The sequence below is a fragment of the Bufo gargarizans genome, chromosome 3 (assembly GCF_014858855.1).
Source record: "Bufo gargarizans isolate SCDJY-AF-19 chromosome 3, ASM1485885v1, whole genome shotgun sequence".
Lineage (NCBI taxonomy): Eukaryota > Metazoa > Chordata > Amphibia > Anura > Bufonidae > Bufo > Bufo gargarizans.
In genome coordinates this window covers 169,174,403-169,198,562 of record NC_058082.1, presented here as the reverse complement: position 1 = coordinate 169,198,562, position 24,160 = coordinate 169,174,403, and the positions used below count along the sequence as shown (strand labels likewise).

General features: G+C 44.9%; 1 protein-coding gene across 1 annotated transcript in view; it reads right to left on the bottom strand.

Moving 5' to 3' along the window:
• The window catches only part of ERICH6B (glutamate rich 6B), a 172,885-nt gene extending 162,879 nt beyond the window's left edge, over window positions 1-10,006 (bottom strand). The window contains exon 1 of the mRNA XM_044287614.1: window positions 9,995-10,006. The gene's annotated coding sequence lies outside the window, so the exon portion shown is untranslated. The remainder of the gene's footprint in view (window positions 1-9,994) is intronic.
• Between the last annotated feature and the right edge of the window lie 14,154 nt (window positions 10,007-24,160).

Here is a 24,160-nt window from a genome sequence, read left to right as displayed (position 1 = left end):
CATAGTACACGAGCACGAAGTAGTAAAATACTAGAGGACTAGGTCACAGCTCTGCCTTAAGGCTAGTCTCACATGGGTGTTTTATGAAACCTGCTACACCATGTATTTAATGGAAAATTCTATTTTCAGCTAGCGCTATATATTCTGGCTATATAGACGTTTGTCTGCAGGATAAAATACAGTAGTATCAGGTACTTTTCAGTGTGCTGGATGTTAAAAATCATCAGAGGAGTTTGGCAGCATATTCATTATGTTTGCCACCAACTATCCGTTTACAATTTGTCCTCAATGTGATTATCAATATTCTTTAAGTTGGTTATTAAAGGGGTATGCACAACTCAATCACTAAAACAACACGGAGAATAATTCTCAATCTTGCAAAGATCTCCCATAAGCAATGCTATAAACACAGTGGGGGGGAATTTATCATGATGGTAACATTTGAAGACAGTTTTCCTTGAGTCTGTGTTGGAGTACTTTGGCCAAATTTATCAAAGGACTCAAGCTGTTTGCTGAATTTGGCTCATCTTTAAACCTAACACTTGTTTAGAAATGTTACTCCCCTACTGGAGTAACTTTAGGACTTTTAAAAAAATGTCCCGATCATAAATCGGAAGTGAAACCCATTAACATAGATAACCTTGATCACTCCACCCCACTTGTGTAAAAACACTTTTTGAAGACAGAATTCTGGAGTGCAGTGCTTGATAAAAAAATTTCACGGACTGGAAACACGGATCACGGAGGCGGAAGACAAGAGGTGCATTAGCCGAGTTTTCCACTGACCCATTGAAAGTCAATGGGTCCGCAGAAAATCACGGAAAACGTAACAACGGACACGGGACCCAGCTTTTCCACAGTCTGATATTGTCCACCCCCTCTCATCTCTCCTTCTAAATCCTGGTATGTCTTTTCTGAAGCATTAATGTCTCTTTCCCTGCTGGATTTATTGAGTATTTGTTTACATTGACTATTTCACCCCTGTATCTGGTCTTCCTTGATTTGGCCAAATGTAGCCCCCTCCCCTCTTGGTCACACCTGATAGAACACTGAGTGGTATAAATCTAAGGTCCTAGGTCTTTTCAGACCTTGGTCTTTCCAAATGCAACATCTCTCAAGTGCAACTCTTAAGTGTACAGACTGAATTATACCAGAATGGGACCAGAAGGGGACCACAGGTAATTACAGACATAGTCAATGCTAAAAATGTTTACATTTTTACTCTTACTCTTCCTACTTCTCCACAACCTCCTGAAATACCCACACATCCATTCACACAGCAAGGAACTATTCATCTCTTCCTAAATCTTACCTTCTCATCTGACCGCTTGCACAAACCTGTTTGCCCACATAAAACACTTCCTTCCCAAACACACACATACACTTCATGCCCTCTCTTATTCTCATCTATTAACACTTTCTCTGCTTCTCCATACTGCTGGTAATATCTCTCCAAATCCAGGACCCCCTCAGCAAATCCCCACTTTCACCTCTACATCCCAATACAAATCTCCTTCTACAAATTTCTGCAACCCCTTAAACCTAATAACCATTCCTGTGACCCCTGCTCCTTTGGTTCCTTTTGCAGGAGCATTATAGAACGCGCACTGTCTGTAACAAACTGTCGTACATTCATTAACTTTTTATCTCTCAAAACCTTTCCTTTCTGGGTCTCACAGAAACATGGCTGACACCCTCAGACACCTCCTCCCCTGCTGCACTCTCTTGTAGTGGATTTCAATTCACTCACACACACCCGCCCCGGCTGCTAACATGGTGGAGGAGTTGGTCTTCTCCTATCAGACACCTGCTCCTACAGCCCAACTCCACTGCTACCCTCCATTACGCTCACCTCATTTGAAGTACACTCTGTTCGCATCTACTCTCCCTCCAACCTTCAAGTAGCCATCATTTACCGCCCTCCAGGCTCAGCCACCATCTTTCTTGACCACTTTAACACCTGGCTACTGCACTTTCTTTCTGCCGACATCCCCACTATCATCATGGGTGACTTCAACTTCCCTACTGACACATGCCACTCGGCCGCCTCTAAACTCCTGTCACTCTCTTCCTCCTTTGGCCTATCACAGTGGTCTTCAGCTCCGACCCACAGAGATGGTCACACTCTGGATCTGATCTTTACCCGCCTCTGCTCCCTATCTAACCTTTCTAATTCGCCTCTCCCCCTATCCGACCACAAACTACTTACCTTCTCTTTACTGGTCTCTACTGCAGCTCCCCTGGTCCACACACTAGCACACCCCCACAAGAACCTCAAACATCTCGACTTTCGCTTGCTTTCTGACTCTCTTCTCCCACTCTCTACCATCTGTTCCCTCCAAGACCCAGAAGCTGCTACCACCCTATATAACACCACAATAAGTACAGCTCTGGGCACTGTTGCCTCCCTCACACACAACAAAACCCGAAAACTCAACAGACAACCCTGGGACACTAACCTGACCAAAAAACTCAGGCAAGCTTCCAGGGCTGCTGAGCAGCGATGGAAGAAATCCCATTCTAAAGATCATTTCACAGCATACAAGCAATCCCTTCTCATATTCAAATCCTCACTCGCTGATGCGAAACAGGCCTACTTCTCATCTCTCATATCTTCCCTGTCACACAGCCCTAAACAACTTTTTAGCACTTTTAACTCCCTTTTCCGTCCCCCAGCGCCCCCACCATCTCCTCTCTTCTCAGCTGAGGACTTTGCCAAATATTTCAAACAAAAGATAGTCAACATCAGAGAAAGCTTTACTACAAAGTCCCCACAGACCCTCTACACAACTGCTCAGTCCCCTTCTCCCAAAACCCGCTTCTCCACCATTACAGAAGAAAAACTCTCCACTCTACTCTCCAAATCTCATCTGACCACCTGTGCACTTGACCCAATCCCATCCTATCTCATCCCTAACCTCACCACAGTGTTTATCCCAGCCCTAACTCATCTCTTCAACCTATCACTAACCTCTGGTGTCTTCCCCTCTGCTTTTAAACATGCTACCAATACACCCATCCTCAAAAAGCCTTCACTTGACCCATCTTCCTTGTCCAGTTATCGCCCCATATCACTTCTTCCGTATGCCTCAAAGCTACTTGAACAACATGTCCATTCAGAACTGTCCTCCCACCTCTCCTCCTGCTCCTTCTTTGACTGCCTACAATCTGGCTTCCGACCCCACCACTCGACCGAGACTGTCCTTACCAAAGTCACCAATGACCTACTGACAGCCAAAACCAAGAAACAATACTCGGTCCTCCTTCTCCTTGACCTGTCCTCTGCCTTCAACACTGTTGACCACTCCCTTCTGTTGCAAACTCTCTCATCTCTTGGCATAACTGACCTGGCCCTCTCCTGGATCACATCATACCTCACAGACCGGACGTTTAGCGTCTCTCACTCCTGCACCACCTACTCATCTCATTCCCTCTGTGTTGGTGTCCCGCAAGGCTCTGTCCTAGGACCCCTGCTCTTCTCTATCTACACTTTTGGCCTGGGACAGCTCATGGAGTCCCATGGCTTTCAGTATCACTCCTACGCTGACAACACACAAATCTACCTCTCTGGTCCAGACATCACCACCTTACTATCAAGAATCCCACAATGTCTATCTTCTATATCATCCTTCTTCGCCTCTCTCTTTCTAAAACTTAACATGGATAAGACAGAATTCATAATCTTTCCCCCATCTTGTTCAACCCGCCCAACAGACATATCTATCATGATCAATGGCTGCACACTCTCCCCAGTCAACAAAGTCCGCTGCCTTGGAGTGACCTTGGATTATGCCCTTTCCTTCCGACCGCACATCCAAGCCCTTTCCACCACCTGCCGCCTCCAACTCAAAAACATGTCCCGCATCCGTGCTTTCCTTAACTTTGAATCTGCGAAAATGCTTGTACATGCCCTCATTATCTCCCGCCTAGACTACTGAAAAATTCTCCTCTGCGGCCTTCCATCTAGCACTCTCGCACCCCTCCAATCTATCCTCAACTCTGCTGCCCGACTAATCCACCTCTCACCCTATTACTCCTCTGCCTCTCCCCTCTGCCAATCCCTCCACTGGCTCCCCATTGCCCAACGAATTCACTTCAAAGTACTAACAAATACATACAAGGCTGTCCATACCCAGTCCCCTCCCTACATCTCTGAGCTACTTTCCTGATACACCCCCACACACACTCTCCTATCCTCACAAGACCTCCTTCTCTCCTCTCCTCTTATTGCCTCTTCCCACAATCGACTCCAAGATTTCTCCCGTGCATCCCCCATACTCTGGAACTCGCTACGCAAACATATCAGACTCTCACCTACAGTGGAATCCTTCAAAAGAAACCTGAAAACCCACCTCTTCAGACAAGCCTACAACCAGTGACCATGCTGCCTCTATACCGCCATGACCAACTTATCCCGCACCTAGAGGGTCCCTCTCTCCTTCTGTACCAGTTTGTAACTCATCTTATTTATGATTAGTGCAATTGTCTGTATTATGTATGTGCATCTCTTATAATATGTACAGCGCTATGGAATGAATGGCGCTTTAATAATAAATAATAATTAATAATAATAAATGACCCCCCTATATTTCTTATTTCTTCTTTGTGCCATACACTGTAAGTGCCACTCTTTAAAGTGCACATAATCGAATTATACCAGGACGTAATATTATGGATATGGAGTCAGTATGCGGAGGAGTGATGGCGTTATCGATTGCTCCTCACAATATTCTGGTGATGATCATGTAGTGGTCTCCTCCCCCAGAAATCAGCAGATTGTTGGGAAGGAACGTTTCCTTTCCAACTATCTCCTGTATTTTCATTCTAAAGGGACCTTAAGAACTCTAAATGTAAAGGGACCTTAAGAACTCTAACTGTAAGGCCTTAGGTCTTCTTAGACCTGGGTCTTCTTTGTGCCGCATCCTTTAAAGAGGACCTGTCGCCACTCCTGACATGCCTGTTTTAACAGCTACATGCATTCCCCATGTAATAACAATTCTGGAGCATCTATTCTTATGGCTCTATGTTGTGCTATTCATTTATTATTTCTAGAAGTTATGAAGAATTGCTAGCAGTCTTCAGTAAGGGTACAGAGGGGTGGTAACCAGTTGGGGGGTGTACCGGCACAGTCTGACAATGGCTGCACTGACTGGTTGGAGTGAGCCTGTGCAGGTACACAACCACAACTAGTTAACACCCCCTCTGTACCATTACTGCAGACTGCTAGCACTTCATACATAACTTCTAGTAGAAATAATAAAGGAATGGCGCAACATAATTGTCATTCCACGGGGAATGCATGTATCTATTAAAATAGGCATGTCAGGAGACCAGGTCCTCTTTAAGTAGACATAATCTAATTATTCCAGAATTAAACCAGAAGGGAACCAAAAGAAACTAAAGAAATATTTACTGTGCATAATGTTTCTGCTTCTCACAAACATCATCTCTATTGTCCTACACTTCTTAAAATAGTCCCAAACCACTGCACCCAGCAAAAAACTATTTATCTCTGCCTCCATCTTACTCACCCATCTGGCCTCCTCCTCGGAATTGTTCCTTAACATAAAAGCTTCTCTCTCCAAACACACACTGCCACCTCATGCCCTCCTCCTACTCCTACCTACTAACACTTTTTCTGCTTCTCCTTATTGTGGTGACATATCTCCAAATCATGGCCTTCCCCAGCAGATCCCCACAATCATATCTACCTCCCACTATCAATCTCCTTCTACAACTTTCTGCAACCCCTTAAACTTGAAAACTATCTGCCTGACCCCTGCTCTCCCTGTTCCACTTGCAGGAGAATTATGGAACGCTCCCTCTGTCTGCAACAAACTTTTCTACATTTAAGACTTTTTAATCTTTCATAAACTTTCCTTTCTGGGTTTAACAGAAACATGGCACACATCCTCTGACACTGCCGTCCCTGTTTCCCTCTCTTATAGCAGATTTTATTTTACACCCCCCCTACACCCCCACCTGGCCCTGTGAGCAAACATGGTGGAGGAATTGGCTTTATCCTATAACACAACTGCTCCTACAGCCCAACTATAATGCCACCCCCCATTATGCTCCTTTGTGTACTTGAACACATGACTTCTACACTTTCTTTCTGCCAACATCCCCACTATCATCATGGGTGACTTCAACAATTGGCACTCAGCTGCCTCTAAACTTCTAGTACTCACAACACCCTTTGGCCTTTCACAGTGGTCCTCCACTCCCACCAACAGAGATGGTCACACACTGTATTTTATCTTTACCCGCCTCGGCTCCCTAACTTTTCTAACTCACCTCACCCCCTATCCGACCACAACCTACTCACATTCTCTTCACTGATCTCTTCAGCTGCATCCCAGTCCACACACTAGCACACCCTAGCAGGAACATTAAACTCCTTGACTTTCACTTACTTTCTTTTTTGCCACTCTTTACTATATGTTCCCTCCATGATGCAGATGCTACCGACATTTGACTAAAGAACTGAGACAAGCTTCCAGGGTTGTAGAGAGGCAATGGAAGAAATCCCATTCTAAGGAGCATTTTATTACATACAAACAATCCCTTCTCAATTTTAAGTCCACACTCGCTGCTGAAAAGCAAGCCTACTTCACATCTCCCATATATTCCCTGTCTCACAACCCTTAGCAACTTTTTAACACTTTTAACTCTCTTCTCCATTTATCCAGTGCCCCCACCTGCACCCCTCATCTCAGCTGCGTACTTTGCCACATACTGCAAACATTAGATTGACAACATCAGAGAAAGCTTCAGCCTACAGTCCTCATAGCCCCTCTACACAACTATTCAGTCCTCTTCCCCCGAAAACCTGCCTCTCCACCATTACAGAGGAAAACCTTTCCACCTTACTCTCCAGATCACATCTCATCACCTGTGAACTTGACCCGATCACATTCCACCAACCTCACCATAATGTTTATCCCTGCCCTAACTCATCTCTTCAACCTATCAATAACCACTGGCGTCTTCCCCTCCTGTTTTAAACATGCTACCATCACACCCATCCTCAAGAAGCCTTCTCTTGATTGGTCTCATTTATTTAGCTATCACCCCATATTACTTCTCCCATATGCTTCAAAGATACTTGAACAACATGTACAACTTCAACTTTCCTCCCACCTCTCTTCCTGCTCCCTCTATGACCGGCTACAATCCAGCCTCCAACCCCTGCACTCAACTGAGACTGCCCTTACCAAAGTCACCAATTACCTGCTAACTGCCAAAGCCTAACAACATTACTTTGTCCTCCTCCTCCTTGACCTGTCTTCTGCCTTTGACACTGTTGGCCACTCCCTTCTGTTACAAACTCTCTCATCTCTTGGCATCACAGATTTGGCCGTCTCCTGGATCACTTCATACCTCTGAGAACATTTAGAGTCCTTCAAACTGCACATCCAAGCCCTTTCCGTCACCTGCTGCCTCCAACTCAAAAATATGTCTTGAATCCTCAACCAGGAGTCTGTAAAAATGCTTGTACATATCATCATCTTCCGCCTAGACTACTGTAACATTCTCCCCTGTGGATTTCCATATAGCACCCTCTCACCCCTCTAATCTATCCTCAACTCTGCTGCCCAACTAATTCCCCTCTCCCCCAGATACTCCTCTGCTAATCCTTTCACTGGCTCATCATTGCCCAGCAAATTCAGTTTAAAATACAAAAAAATGCATGTAAGGCCGCCCACAACCTGTTCCCTCCATAAAACTCTGAGCTACTTTCCCAATAGATCTCCACAGGTAACCTCCGATCCACACAAGACCTCCTTCTCTAATCTCCTTTATTATTACTTCTTCCCACAATCACCTCCAAGATTTATCCTGTGCATCCTCTATACTCTGAAACTCTCTACCCCAACATATCAGACTATCACCTACAAACCTTCAAAAGAAACCTGAAAACCCACCTCTTCAGACAAGTCTACAACCTACAGTACCCCTGCTGCCATGAACAGCTTTACCCTAACCTACTTTGTCCTTCTTCCATCCCTTGTAGATTGCAAGCCCTCGCGGGCAGGGTCCTCTCTCTTTCTGTAGCAGTTTATAAAACTTATCTTGTTCATGCTTATTGCAATTGTTTTGTATTATGTATGTATACCCCTTTTCATATGTACAGCGCCATGGAATGAATGGAGCCTTAATAATAAATAATAATAATAATCATAGGAAAACTGAATAAATGTTAAAATTGTAAAATTATATGATAGTAATGACTAAACCAATGTCTTTAGAATTGTTTGTGCTGGTTAAAGGGTATACCCATCTTGTGCAAAGCGGAGATATTGCTAGAATTGCTGGAGATGAGCAAACTAGCAAAATTTGATTCGGCTGCTTCGCCGAATTATATAAAAAAATTCACTTAGTGATGAAATACTTTGTCACAAAGTGCATTCTTTTGTAAGTAGCGGGTGTAATGATAGGGAGCTGCAATACTGCTGCTCCCCATCATTGTACCCCTCAGATGCCGCGTTCTTACATGATCGTGGCATCTGAGTGTAAGAACAGTGTAAAATTAACATTACAAAAAAAATTCTATCAAACTTACCGCCTCCATTTGCTCCTGACGGGCCGGCCACCGCTATCTTGCCTGAAGATCTGGCGCAAAATCTCGTGCGGCTCGAGTTGACGTGTGGGACATCATACGTCAACATGCTTGGGATTTCGGCTGAGATCTTAAATCAAGGTGGAGGTGGGCGGCTCGCCGCGAGCAAATTGAGGAGGTAAGTATGATTTTTTTTTCTTTTATACACTATTTCAGGTTAAATCGATTCGCTAACACGAAGCGTGAGGAAATTCGGCTTTGAGGCAAATCAAATTTTTCCTGAAATTCAGGTCGAATTCCACTTTGTGGGATTCGATTTTCTCATCTCTAATAGCCGCTATTCAAATGAACCCCCACAACAGTGGCGTGCAAAGGGGGAAGGGGCGGGGTGGTTGCCCACTTTCAGGAGGTGCCGGAAGCAATGAGCGTTTCCATCAATACAGATGTAAACGCTCATTGCTGGAGCATCGGGGAGCTGCTGTCCTTTCACTCACTGACCTTTCAGCTCCCCGCACTCCTTCTCTCCTTCAGGGCGGCACACTGAATGGTGAAGCTCCACCATTCAGCCTGCAGGCACAGATCGCGCTGCTGGCCTGTGTGGGAGGAGCCTGCAGCCCAGGTATCTGCCTGTGCTTCTCCCACACATTGCTGCAGAGTGATCTGTTTCTGCAGGAGAGAGCTAGATGTGAGCTTCATGAACGGAACAAGGTGAGTAGATACTGTGTTTTTTTTGTTTTATTATAGAGGGGCAACAGACGGCATTGCTACTATAAATGGGCACAGAGAGCTTTACTACTGTGAAGGGGGCACAATGGGTATTATTACTGTGAAGGTAGCACAGGGGGCATTACTACTACAAAGATGGCACATAGGGCATTACTACTATGAAGGGGGAACAATGGGCATTATTACTATAAAGGGGGCACAGTGGGATTTACTACTGTGAAGGGGGCACAATGGGCATTACTACTGTGAAGGGGGCACAATGGGCATTATTACTGTGAAGGGGGCACAATGGGCATTACTACTGTGAAGGGGGCAAAGAGATGGCATTACTACTGTGAAGTGGCATAACTGTTATGGGGCACAGAGTGGGCATTACTACTGTGAAGGGGCACAGTGAGCATTACTACTGTGAAGGGGGCACAGTGAGCATTACTACTATGAAGGGGGCCCAGAGTGCATTACTACTGTGAAGGGGGCACAGAGAGGGCACAACAAAGGGATAAGTACTTTAAAGGGGGCACAGTGTGGGCATAACTATCGTGAAGGGGGACAATATAGGCATAGCAAATTAGAGGGGGCACAATGTGTATATTATTTGGGGCAATATCTGGACATAACTACTGTTGCAGTACGCAGCCCTGCAGGGTGAGGCGAATGGTGAGGTCACAGGGGTAGTTACTAACCGAGGAAGGTTATAGTACTCACAGTCTTTTCTATACCCTGGGCAGACGTACAGCAGTGATGGAGAGGCTGGCACATGGATCCTCTGGGGCACTCTCTATGTATAGGGACCAGGCCGGATGGTAGGTGAGGTGTCCTGGATGTTGCAGGTTTAATGTGCCGGTGGCAACATCCCTTTAAGTTCGTAACGCCAGTGCCGGTAACGGTGGCACACCGATTTATTGTAGGAATAATTGAGGAACACAAGTTGCAATGAACCAAAACTTCCTTTTACTGAAACAGTTCAACTATTTACAGTCTTTGGTTAGTTCCACATGTAAAAAGGTTGGATACAGGCAGGCTTTACAATAATGGCAGGCAAAGTCTTTGCAAGGTACTCAGAGGGCTTAAACACTTACAGATCAGGCTGCACTTTTCCTCAGATCCTGTCTGACTAACTCCAAGGCCCGTATGCCTTATTGCTGGCTTTATCCTTGGGTAAGGAAAACCTTCCTCTGGTATATGTCTCCTTGCTGTAGAAATATCCTTTTGCCCTTCAGCTCTCTGTTTGTTCGGCTGGAAATAAACTTGGCTCTGCACTGCACCTTTAAGGGAACTTGGTTTCTCAGGAGGCAAACCCTTCTCCTGGTGGCAAGCTAGGAGCCTGGGCTATCTAGCTGCATGTCAGAAGCTCCACTTCAGCTGCCTCCTAGCTAAAGTCCACACTGACTTCTGACTACACACTCCTTTCCCTGAACAGGACCTCACTATATATACTAGGGGTTCCCTAGCTCCCTCTACTGTCTAGGAGGAGGAACTACACCCTAACAGGCCTGATACACAGATAACAGGAAAAATACACATAAAAACATTATATAAAATACAATGACTCTGTCCCGCAGGAGGTGAGAACAACGTGGCCCAATTTACCCTTATGTAGTGCCCACAATTAACTAGTGGGACACTACACTGTGAAGGTTTGTACAAGTAGGGCATGCTACTGTGAGGTGGCACATTTAAAAAAAAAGTATTGTGGGGGTGCCAGAGAAAGGACCCGCCCCAGGTGCAAAACACTTTAGGCATGCCACTGCCCCACAATCACAAGGATTTGGGCATATTCTAGCAATATGCCATCACTTTATAAAGATGGGTGAAGGAAAGAAGTCAAAGGGCCCTTCATTCCCATGATAAGCAGGGATCCCAGAGGTCAGAATCTTACCAATAATGCTATGTAAAAAAGAATGCTATCTAAAAAAAAAAAACTTACCTTGATTGACAGCGCTAGCCCAAGTCGATGTACTCTAGTGCTGTCAATCAAGGTGTCGTATAGCTGTGCTCACACTGAAGCAAAAAAATAAAAGTATGATTTTGTCAACAACTGTGTACCTAATGAAATACAACATGCTAAAGCTTTCTTTTCCTTGATGTAGTAACTGTTGAGAAGCCTCCATAGCTGATCATGCTGAAATCAGAATGTTTGCCAGACACTTATTTAATGGATATTATCGAAATAATGTGCTAGGGATAATATAATTTTAAGGGTAGACAGTCAAACTGCAACGATTTTTAATGCTTTGAAATTAAAGTGTTAAAATGAAACACATCATATCCACACAGGTGATCCACCGATGTTTTAGTACCTCTTTTCTCCAAATCCTGCTCTTGTGTGCCAGGAGGTGAGAGTCCTGTAGTCCTCTTTAGTTCCTCTAACTGCTGGTTCTTCCTGATGTAGTCCTCTACCTTGCGTCTATCTCCATCCACAGGATCGTATTCCAGCTCTAATTTGGTGACATTTTCCACTGTTAGATTACTGGAGCTTGGTGCTAGTTCTTTTATTGGTCCATTTGTTCTGTTTGCCATGTTATTACTCCTGCTTACGCTGCTCATGTTATATTCCTAGGGCATCAGCAAAACTTTAAGTTGTCTGTTAACATTCTGCAATAATAACGTTGAATACATTTTTTTTTAATTTGATTATCTTTATTAATTAATATATCAAAGCATTACAAATAGAAAAAAGGATGCAATTCCCCCCCCAACCCCAATTCCCTAACCCCTCCCCTCTCCCCCTACCTGTGGTGCGTCAAAGAGGAAGAAAAAAAAAAGAGGAGAAAATTTATCACAACTAATCAAGTCCTCCAACCACCCCATATCTTAGTCCACTTCTCCTCAGCTTCCCTCTGTTTATACATGATTTTCTCATAATTTTTTACCTTATCAATTAGGTTTATCCATGTATTTATATCTGGAGTATATCGAGCGAACCAGGTCCGACTGACCAACACTCTGGCCAACATCAGTATCCTACTCAGGAGGAACTTTTGATACTTATGATTATTTATTTTGGAAAGATCATTAAGCACGAATACTTGTAGTTCAAAAGGGATTCGTATTTTTAGTTTATACATAATACAATTATTTATAGTATTCCAATAGTTTATGAGTTCTGGACAAGTCCATATCATATGAAGATAATCCGCTCCTGAAGTGTCGCATTTAGGGCAGTTAGACGTGTCTCTTAATCCACATTTATTCATCCATAAAGGAGTGATATATAATCTATGGCAAATATAAAATTGTACTAAAACATGGTTGAAGTTCTGGGATAGTGAGCCTAAGTTCCCAAAAATATTCTCCCACCCTTCTAATTGTAAATTCGGACAATCCACCTCCCACGCTCTTTGTCCTGGTGACTGTGTATCACTAAACCGTGCCTTAAGTAGTAACTTATATATATTTGAAATCTTTATTCTAGACAATGTACCCCCTACCCAATCATTCAAAAAAGATGAATTATATATATCCAACACCAGTTTATCGTCCAGACTGGATAGTACTGAGCGCAATTGAAAATATCTAAACCATGAAAGGTTTTCTATATTATGTGTCATCTCTATAAATGGTTTAATATCTCTATCCTTAACTACCTGTGAAATATACAAAATTTTATTCTTCTGCCAAAATGTGTCGGCTGCAATATCATCTAGCCTTTGTAAATACACATTATGCCAAAGAGGCGTAAATGTAAGTGAACCCTTAACCTTCAACCATGTCCTAGTTATAGCCCACACTTTCAGGAGTAGTTTTATAGTCTCTCTATAGCCTCGCTCATAGCTCTTCAATAGCCCGGATTCCAACAGGGTAAATATATTATTGTGAGCGTGACTGTTTACCAACTTCCCCAGCAGTGCGCTCTTCTCTGATTCATAGCACATCAATAACTGGGCTGCAATAAAATACCCTTTAAAGTAAGGGAGATTTAAACCCCCGCACTCCACTGATTTATACAAATATTCCAACTTTATTCGAACTCGCTTTCTTCCCCATATTAAATCATTAATTATTCTTTCCATGAGTTTAAAATACTTATCTTGTATCCAAATAGGTGTATTCCTGAGTACATAAAGAAATTGTGGTAATATCACCATTTTAACCAATGAAACTCGGTCAGCTCTGGATAGGGGAAGTCTCAGCCAGATCCCTATTTTAGCTCTAATCCTTACCATTATGGGGATCAGATTAAGTTGTACAAAATTTTCAACCCGGGGTGATATAGTCAAACCCAAGTATTGAAAAGTGTCAACAATGTCCAACTGTGTCACAAGAACCTCTTTCTGTGGCAGGGGGTCTATTGGCATCAAACTGGTCTTGGCCCAGTTTATAAGAAGACCGGACACCTCACCAAATGCTTTAACCATTTGAATAATCCTAGGAAGAGTAATTTCCGTATGGTCTATAAAAAAAAGAACATCGTCCGCATATAAGGAGATACGGTCTTGTGATCCTAGCGTACCAAATCCTTTAACCTGATCGTCCTGCCTGATGGCCATCGCAAGGGGTTCGATATAAATATCGAATAACAAGGGGGATAGTGGACAGCCCTGCCGCGTGCCTCTATTTAAATCAATACCACTACTCAGGATTCCATTAAGACTCAATTTTGCCCTTGGAGATCTATACAATAACTTGAGAGTACCTATAAACTTTTCCCCAAAGCCCATCTTTGCCAGGACCTTCCAGAGGAAGCGCCACTCCACCCTGTCAAAGGCCTTGGAGGCATCCAATGACAGGATGGAGCGAGCGGTCCCCCCAGGGGCCTGAATATTAGAAAAGAGCCGATGCAAATTATGATGTGTGCCCTTGTTTTGAATAAAGCCACTCTGATCCGGATGGACAATAGAGGAAATGACCCTAGAAAGCCTTGTAGCCAGAACCCTCGCAAGAAGCTTTACATCTGCATTAAGCAGTGAGATTGGTCTATAAGATTCTAGATCTAAAGGGTCCTTGCCTTTTTTTGGAATTAATGTTATTACGGCTTCCATCATTGAATCTGGCAACTTCCCATCCTCCTTGAATACATTAATATTTAAATAGTCTGAATCTAAACACACAGAAATCTTGGATGAATGACCGTCATCCAAAGCATCTAATGACTGTGAAGGTAAGCCAAGCCGTTCCTAGAAAACAGGTGCAAACACTCATGCCAACATCCACAAGTGATTTAGGAGTAAAGAAAATAAATGCTCAAAAGAAATATTAGATAACAAGGGAACTGTTGGAAACTGGAACTATTTTCTTTGGGATAGAGGCCAATAATGGTTTACATTTTCTGTATTTTCATAACTTCTTGTGACCATTTCCCAAGAGGATATCTATGGAGGATTAAAGGAGTTTTCCAGGAGTTTAATATTGATAGCCTATCGTCAGAAGAGGTCATTAATACCTGATAAGCGGGTGTCCGATTTCCAGCACCCCCAACAATGAGCTGTTTGCAGGCAGTTCTGCAGTCAGGGGCCCAGTGCAGCCACTTCCATCTATGTTATCAGTAAATGATTTCTATAAGGCAATATGCACACGACCATTGTGTGTTTTGCGGTCCGCAAATATGCGGATCAGCAAAACACGGATGGCGTCCATGTGCGTTCCGCAATTTGCAGAATGGCACGGACAGCCATTAAACGGACAAGAATAGGACAGGTAATTTTTTTTTGCGGGGCCACGGAATGGAGCAACGGACAGCACACGGAGTGCTGTCTGCATCTTTTGCGGTCCCATTGAAGTAAATGGGTCCACATCCAAGCCCCAAAAACTGCGGCTCGGATGTGGACCAAGACAACGGTCGTGTGCATGTAGCCTAACTGTGATCAACCAGGGAAACATGGGCCGTGTGTTGGCAGCATCTCCTGGACCAACCGTGGCTCCCCTGACCTGACTGCATCAATATGATGCGGTTAGGTCAGGGGAGTTTCAGTCAGCCCAGGAGATGCAGGCGACACATGGCCCAAGTTTCCTGGGCCGATCACGGTCATGCGAATCAGCCCTAATATTCATTTCAGTTGTACAGAGTCCGTCTTCTAGCACATGGACTTTTACTAAAGAAGTTACTTTGCAAGTCTTTGGTTAGCTATTTTGTTCACATGCATAATATTAAATAAATAGTATATTACTGAAAGGAAAAAACTATTTGCGCTATTTTAATTTGCACTGTTAACCAATCACCATAAATAATGTGTTCTCCAGAGATGAGCCACATTTCCTTACGCTTTGCTGTTACGAATCACATTTTTTCCTAAAATGGCTGCTGCACATGTGAGGACATGGAGCAATGAACTCTGGGAAGGTGGGGTCACCCATAATGCCATGCATGCAGCCAATCATCAGCCAGCCCTGTGATGTGACAGCCCTATTAATAGCCTAAGCTATTTTGGATTCTGTCATTTTCCAGTGTACTTAGTGCAGGGAGAGACGTCAGCAGGCGCTAGGGACAGTGGTAGGAAAGACTTTGTTGGGCTAAAAAAAAACGATTTACAAGTTCAGGGAAAGATTATTCAAGGTGTACGGAAACGATAGCATTTATGTAAAACAGGGTTCAGTAGGGGAGGTTACAGTCTGGGTAATAGGAACAATCCTATTACACCTTGCTGCACTGACTGGGGACCCAAATTGCCATTATACAGCTCTGTAATTCCAGCAAACAATTCTTGTTATTGGGGTGCTGTTTGATACAGCCATTAACAGGGTTTATCACAAGGAAATATTTATACGTCTTATTTGCCCTTGTGCGGTGCAGTTATATGTTCTAAAGTATTTTTTGGCTGGTATTAGTGGGGAAAATAAAGGCTTATTAGGCTTATTAGTGTGGTGAAGTGCGAAAATTACAGCCCTTTTTGTCGTGTATTATTGGCAAAATAAAAATATATTTGCCGTTCAGCGATGCAGTTATACAGTTGCGAGAAAAAGTATGTGAACCCTTTGGAATGATATGGATTTCTGCACAAATTGGTCATAAAATGTGATCTGATCTTCATCTAAGTCACAACAATAGACAATCACAGTCTGCTTAAACTGATAATACACAAATAATTAAATGTTACTATGTTTTTATTGAACACACCATGTCAACATTCACAGTGCAGGTGGAAAAAGTATATGAACCCTTGGATTTAATAACTGGTTGAACCTCCTTTGGCAGCAATACCTTCAACCAAACGTTTCCTGTAGTTGCAGATCAGACGTGCACAACGGTCAGGAGTAATTCTTGACCATTCCTCTTTACAGAACTGTTTCAGTTCAGCAATATTCTTGGGATGTCTGGTGTGAATCGCTTTCTTGAGGTCATGCCACAGCATCTCAATCTGGTTGAGGTCAGGACTCTGACTGGGCCAGTCGAGAAGGCGTATTTTCTTCTGTTAAGCCATTCTGTTGTTGATTTATTTCTATGCTTTGGGTCGTTGTCCTGTTGCAACACCCATCTGCTGTTGAGCTTCAGCTGGTGGACAGATGGCCTTAAGTTCTCCTGCAAAATGTCTTGATAAACTTTGGAATTAATTTTTTCTTCGATGATAGCAATCCGTCCAGGCCCTGACGCAGCAAAGCAGCCCCAAACCATGATGCCCCCACCACCATACTTCACAGTTGGGATGAGGTTTTGATGTTTGTGTGCTGTGCCTCTTTTTCTCCACACATAGTGTTGTGTGTTTCTTCCAAACAACTCAACTTTGGTTTCATCTGCCCACAGAATATTTTGCCAGTACTGCTGTGGAACATCCAGGTGCTCTTGTGCAAACTGTAAATGTGCAGCAATGTTTTTTTTTTTGGGCAGCAATGGCTTCCTCTGTAATATCCTCCCATGAAATCCATTCTTGTTTAGTGTTTTACGTATCGTAGATTCGCTAACAGGGATGTTAGCATATGCCAGAGACTTTTGTAGGTCTTTAGCTGACACTCTAGGATTCTTTTTCACCTCATTGAGCAGTCTGCTCTGTGCTCTTGCAGTCATCTTTACAGGAAAGTCACTCCTAGGGAGAGTAGCAGCAGTGCTGAACTTTTTCTGTTTATAGATAATTTGTCTTACCATGGACTGATGGACAGCAAGGCTTTTGGAGATACTTTTATAACCCTTTCCAGCTTTATGCAAGTCAACAATTCTTAATCGTAGGTCTTCTGAGAGCTCTTTTGTGCGAGGTATCATTCACATCATGCAATGCTTCTTGTGAAAAGCAAACCCAGAACTGGTGTGTGTTTTTTATAGGGCAGGGCAGCTGTTACCAACAAATCCTATCTCATCTCATTGATTAGACTCCAGTTAGCTGACATCTCACTCCAATTAGCTCTTGGAGATGTAATTAGTCTAGAGGTTCAAATACTTTTCCAACTGCACTGTAATTGTTTACACGGTGTGTTCAATAAAAATATGGTAACATTTAATTATTTGTGTTATTAGTTTAAGCAGACTGCGATTGTCTATTGTTGTGACTGAAGATCAGATCACATTTTATGACCAATTTGTGCAGAAATCCATATCATTCCATAGGGTTCACATACTTTTTCTTGCAACTGTATGTTCTAAAGCCCCTTTTGTTGTGTATTAGTAGCAAAAGTAAAATATATTTGCCGTTCATCAGTGCAGTTATATCTTCTAAAGCCCTTTTTGTCGTGTATTAGTGGCAAAATAAAAATATATTTGCTGTTTAACGGTGAAGTTATATGTTCTAAAGCCTTTTTTGTGTGTATAAGGCCTCATGCACACGACCGTTGTGTGCATCCGTGGCCATTGTGCCGTTTTCCGTTTTTTTTCGCGGACCCATTGACTTTCAATGGGTCCGTGGAATAATCGGAAAATGCACCGTTTTGCAGCCGAGACCGTGATCCGTGTATCCTGTCCGTCAAAAAAATATGACCTGTCCTATTTTTTTGACGGACAACGGTTCACAATCACGGACCCATTCAAGTTAATGGGTCTGTGAAAAAAACACGGATGCACACTTTCATACAGACGGATCCGAAGATCTGTCTGCATAAAAGCTTTGTCAGATCTAAGTTTTCACTTCGTGAAAACTCATATCCGACAGTATATTCTAACACAGAGGCGTTCCCATGGTGATGAGGACGCTTCTAGTTAGAATGCACTACAAACTGTGTACAAGACTGCCCCCTGCTGCCTGGCAGCACCCGATCTCTTACAGGGGGCCGTGATCAGCACAATTAACCCCTTTAGGTGCGGCACCTGAAGGGGTTAATTGTACTATCATATCCCCCTGTAAGAGATCAGGGCTGCCAGGCAGTAGGGGGCAGACCCCCCCTCCCCAGTTTGAATATCATTGGTGGCCAGTGCGGCCCCCCCCTCCCTCTATTGTAATAATTAGTTGGTGGCACAGTATGCGCCCCCCCGCCCCCCTTCCTCCCTCTATTGTAATAATTCGTTGGTGGCACAGTGTGCGCCCCCCATCGGCCCCCCCTCCCTCTATAGCATTAAAAACATTGGTGGCCAGTGTGCGGCCTCCCATCCCCCCCCGATCATTGGTGGCAGCAGAGTTCCGATTGGAGTCCCAGTTTAATCGCTGGGGCTCCGATCGGTAACCACGGCAACCAGGACGCTACTGCAGTCCTGGTTGCCATGGTTACTTAGCAATAGTACAATAGTAGAAGATTTATACTTACCTGCTGGCTGCTGCGATGTTCGTGTCCGGCCGGGAGCTCCACCTACTGGTAAGTGACAGGTCTGTGCGGCGCATTGCTAAATGAACTGTCACTTACCAGTAGGAGGAGCTCCCGGCCGGACACAGACATCGCAGCTCGCAGGTAAGTATGAATCTTTTACTATTGTACTATTGCTAAGTAACCATGGCAACCAGGGCTGCAGTAGCATCCTGGTTGCCATAGTTACCGATCGGAGCCCCAACGATTAAACTGGGACTCCGATCGGAACTCCGCTGCCACCAATGATCGGGGGGGGGGGGGAGACAAACAAATTATTACAATAGAGGGAGGAAGGGGGGGGCGGGTGGGTTTGGGGGCGCACACTGTGCCACCAACAAATTATTACAATAGAGGGAGGAAGGGGGGAGCTGGGGGGGTGCACACTGTGCCACCAACGAATTATTACAATAGAGGGAGGGAGGCGGGGGGGGGGGGTGGGGGGCCGCACACTGTGCCACCAAGCTATTATTACAATAGAGGGAGGGAGGGGGGGGGGCGCACTGGCCACCAATGATATTCAAACTGGGGAGGGGGGGTCTGCCCCCTGGCAGCCCTGATCTCTTACAGGGGGATATGATAGTACAATTAACCCCTTTAGGTGCGGCACCTGAGGGGTTAATTGTGCTGATCACGGCCCCCTGTAAGAGATCGGGTGCTGCCAGGCAGCAGGGGGTAGTCATGTACACAGTTTGTAGTATATTCTAACTAGAAGCGTCCCCATCACCATGGGAACGCCTCTGTGTTAGAATATACTGTCGGAAATGAGTTTTCAGGATCTAACTCATATCCGACAGTATATTCTAACATAGAGGTGTTCCCATGGTGATGGGGACGCTTCAAGTTAAAATATACCATCGGATTGGAGAAAACTCCGATCCGATGGTATAAAAGGGACTCCAGACTTTACATTGAAAGTCAATGGGGACGGATCCGTTTGAAATGGCACCATATTGTGTCAACGTCAAACGGATCCGTCCCCATTGACTTGCATTGTAATTCAGGACGGATCCGTTTGGCTCCGCACGGCCAGGCGGACACCAAAACGACTTTTTTTTCATGTCCGTGGATCCTCCAAAAATCAAGGAAGACCCACGGACGAAAAAACGGTCACGGGTCACGGATCTACGGACCCCGTTTTTGCGGACCGGGAAAAAATACTGTCATGTGCATGAGGCCTTAGTGGGGAAAAACGGCTTATTAGCCGTTTTGTGGTGAAGTGAGAAAATTACAGACTTTTTGGGGTGTTTTTATTTAATTTTTATTTATTTATTTGATCTAACAGTATGTCAGACAGAGAAGTGCCAGGGCCTGCACAGGGGAGTGGCAGAAGCCTAAATGTTTCTGGTGCAGGCAGAGGTCGCAGCAGAGTAAGGAGCCGTGGCAGCAGGGGTCACTTCGAGAGACCTGAGCTCCCAGTGTCAGCTAGTCGTGTCTTCACCAGCAACCCTTTAATGGTTGACTCAATCTTCGACTTCGTCGCAAGTGACATCAGACACCCCCAGCCAAGAGTCAGTGGTTCGTCAGACAAGCCTTAGTTGGCAAGGCCCAGGAGCAGGCCCTGTGCCCTCACCTGTCCTCAACCTGTCTCTATCCTTTTCTGTTCCCTCAGCCAGAGAAGTATTATATGCTGTTGGCTCAGCTCCACTATACATTGAGGACGAGCTACTAGAAGGCGGTCAGCAGCTACTGGCAAGCCAAGATATGGAGGAGACATCAGCCGCTCATTCCTCCACTAGGTGGGCAAGTAGTGATGAGGAGAGTGGAGTGGGAGCTGGTGTTGCGAGCGGTCAGGCTCCTGACCCAGAGACGGTTGAGGTGGACATCAATGCGTGTAGACAGTACTCGATGATGATGATGTAGCTGATCGCACTTGGGAGCCGGGTGACAAAGGGGCTTAATTTTTTTATCTTTATATAATAATGTAATATTATAAAATCCGGTGTCTCCATCATAAATCTGCAGCGAAGTGTCCCCATGTGGCTTCTACACACTTTCAAAATAATCCTTCAGTGGGCGAATAGATGCCGAATGACCGGGACGCTCCATGACCTTCCCAAGAGCTTCTGTCGGGAGCAGTGGTTCATTTCTGAGATGTCCTTATAGTGCGGGCGGAATCTGAAGACCCTCTCCATCTCCGTGTACCACAGGATGTCCTCCTTTCCATCCATGATGACTGAGAACTCGTGATGTTTTCCCTGATGAAGAGACTAGGTGCTGGTAGTTTGAATCTTGATGAACTTTGCGACTCTTTCGGGCTCCAAGCAATTTTGAAGCTTTGTTTTCTCATTGTCTGTAGCCACTATAGACCTGTTCATGCCAGGCAGGTTCCCCCAGAAGTATCTGGCTTGATAAGCAGCCGATACCGCACTTCCATCAATCTTGACAGGATTCGTCTCCAGGTGGAGAGAAATTGTTTTTTGGAATGCTTTCGCCATCGCAACCAAATTCTCGAATAACCAGAAGACTGGCCGATTCTCTCCTGTCTTAGGCAACACTTTATTGAGTAATCGTGGAAAGTCAAAAAACAGTTGTCCACTGCCTCCATAAAGGCCTTACCGGTGCGGGTTGACCACAGATAAGTCATTACAAGGACTGCCGCCAATTATCAGATCGAATTGTCCCCATTCTTCAATATGTTTCCTGGTTATATTCTGTATGTCGCCCACATATACAATCTGCCCTGGATGGCATACCCGTCCTATCGTGATGGCGTCCTCACACACCTCTGATGCCATATATATTTCAACGTTGATTCTAAGCGTTTTGAGAACCAGTAATCCTGTCTGTCCTTTCCAACACAACTGGCACACTCCTGAAATACTCTGTTCTGCTGGGGACCCTGCTTTTTCCACCTTGTAACTCTTAGTCCACAATCTTCAACAAGATCAGCACACTCTTCTCCTGAAATACACTGCACTGCTGAGGAATCCTGCTCCTTTCACTCTCAGTGTGTTATTAGAAATGTAAAAAATACAATTCACCAAAAACAAAACATTATTATATTTTCTGTACCCTAATAAACCCTACCCACCTGTTCATACCCAACCGACCCTATCCCTTGTGATGCGTCCCCCCCCCCCCAATCAATAAGCAAAAAGTGGGGGGGATAATGAGGGAATGTAGGCATGAAAACCTTTAAACTTCCATTCTCCCCAAATTCTAGTCCATTTTTCCTCAGTATTTCTCTGCTTATATAGAATATTTTCATATCTCTTAATCTTATTAACCAGCTTAACCCATGAAGTAATACTTGAAGTATTTCGAGAAACCAAACCCTAGCAATCAAAAGTCTCACCAAGAACATTACTTTGTGCAAAATATAAAAGGATTCTTTTGATTATTCTTTTCAGTACACAGCATTCCACCGTAAACGAATCTCAACTTTCAATTCCCGGATAATAAAATTATAAATTGCTCCCCAACGTTGTTTCAACTCTATACATGACCAAAACATATGCAAGTGATCCGCCCCACAAAAATCACACCGTGAACAATTAGACGTATCCCTTAAACCACATTTATTTAGCTATAAAGGTGTGATATAGATTTGGTGGCAAATATTAAATTGAACAAAAACGTGATTACATTTATAAGAAACTAAACTTAAATTTGCCAATTTATTATCCCAGTCTTTGAGGGAAATTCCGAGACAATCAATTTGCCAAGCCTTTTGTCCCAAAGAACGTGTATTATTAAATTGTGTTTTAAGCAACACTTTATAAAGTTGAGAAATTTGAACCTTCTGTCCCATATTCCCTATAAATGAATAGACGAAGCGGGGAGATCGAGAAAACGATTACACAGGGCATGGGGGAGAAGGGGTCAAACATGAAGGAAGAGGAGGACACGAAGCAACATATATTCGGTACTTCAAACCTGTAACCAGGTCCCAGCCGAGGAGGGAGGCAGCAGGAAGCAGTGGAGACCGAAACATCAGAAGGAGGGGGACCGCCCCGTGTGTGAGCAAGGCAGCAAGCAGACACCGCCAGACAAGGCGGACAAATGCAGGGGATCTGACGAGAGTTAGGTCCAGCAGAACGCAAAGGGCCCAGAGGTGGGGGCATCCGGAGTTCAGCAAGAGAGGCTCGTGTCTTGCATAGTGCGGCGGGACAGAACGGTCGGAGGGAGGAGCGACGTAGCAAACCTACGTCATCACGTCTTCACCCCCTCTGACGAAGGGGCTTCATCATCGGGAGAAGAGGGTGGCAGCTTGCCAGTGAGGCAGTGGCAGAGCCAGCAAGTCACTAGCGTGGCCCGGAGTCAGTAGGGTGGCAGCAGTGGAAGGTCGGTAGCCAAACATGCCCGGGGTAGACCACCTGCTTCGCAGGAGCCTACCTGCCTGGGAAGTAGCGGTGCACGGGTTCACGGAAGCAGCGGCAGTAGCAGTCAGTGCTTAGTGTTGGGGGGTAAAAATCACCTACTCGGCGGTGTGGCAGTTTTTTTTTGTTAAGCCGCCGGAGGAGGTGAACATGGCTATATGTAGAATCTGTGGGCAGAAGGTAAAGCGTGGCCAGGGTGCCAATTGGCACCACGGCCCTGCGTCAGCATATGCAGCGTCACCATAAAGTGGACTGGGAGAACCGTGGCTCCAATGTGGTGGTCCAGACTGCATCACCCAGTGGCATGCAGCTGTCAAGGCTCCACCACCTCAGCCGAAGGGAGCTGTCTATCCTTCCCATCATCTACCGGTCCTAATGCTCCTGCTCCTCGTCCACCTACTCCTCGTTACTCATTCCGTCAGCAATCGATCACTGAAGCGATTGCCAAGTTGAAGCTGAACGTGCTCCTGGCCAAGTTGCTGGTGCTGAAGTCCCTCCCTTTCCAAGTGGTGGACTCTGCACCTTTCAGAGAACTGCTGGCTTGTGCCGAGCCGAGGTGGAGAGTCCCAAGCCATCATTTCTTTGCCAAAAAGGCAGTACCAGCCCTGCACACGCATGTAGAACAGAAGGTGGGCCAGTCCTTGAGCCTGTCGGTGTCTGCCAAAGTGCACGGCAGCGCCGACGTGTGTAACTACGGTCAGGGACAATACATCTTTACGGCCCACTGGGTGAATGTGGTTCCTGCACAGCCACACCAGCAACTTGGCCAGGTGACGCCGCTTCCGCCTCCACGTTGTCACGCCATTGGTCCTGCGATAATGTCCGCCTCTGCCTCCTCATCCTCCACCGTGTCCTCAGCCTCCGCTGCAGGGACAATTCACAGTGCCCCTCCTGTGAGGACACGGCAGTGCCA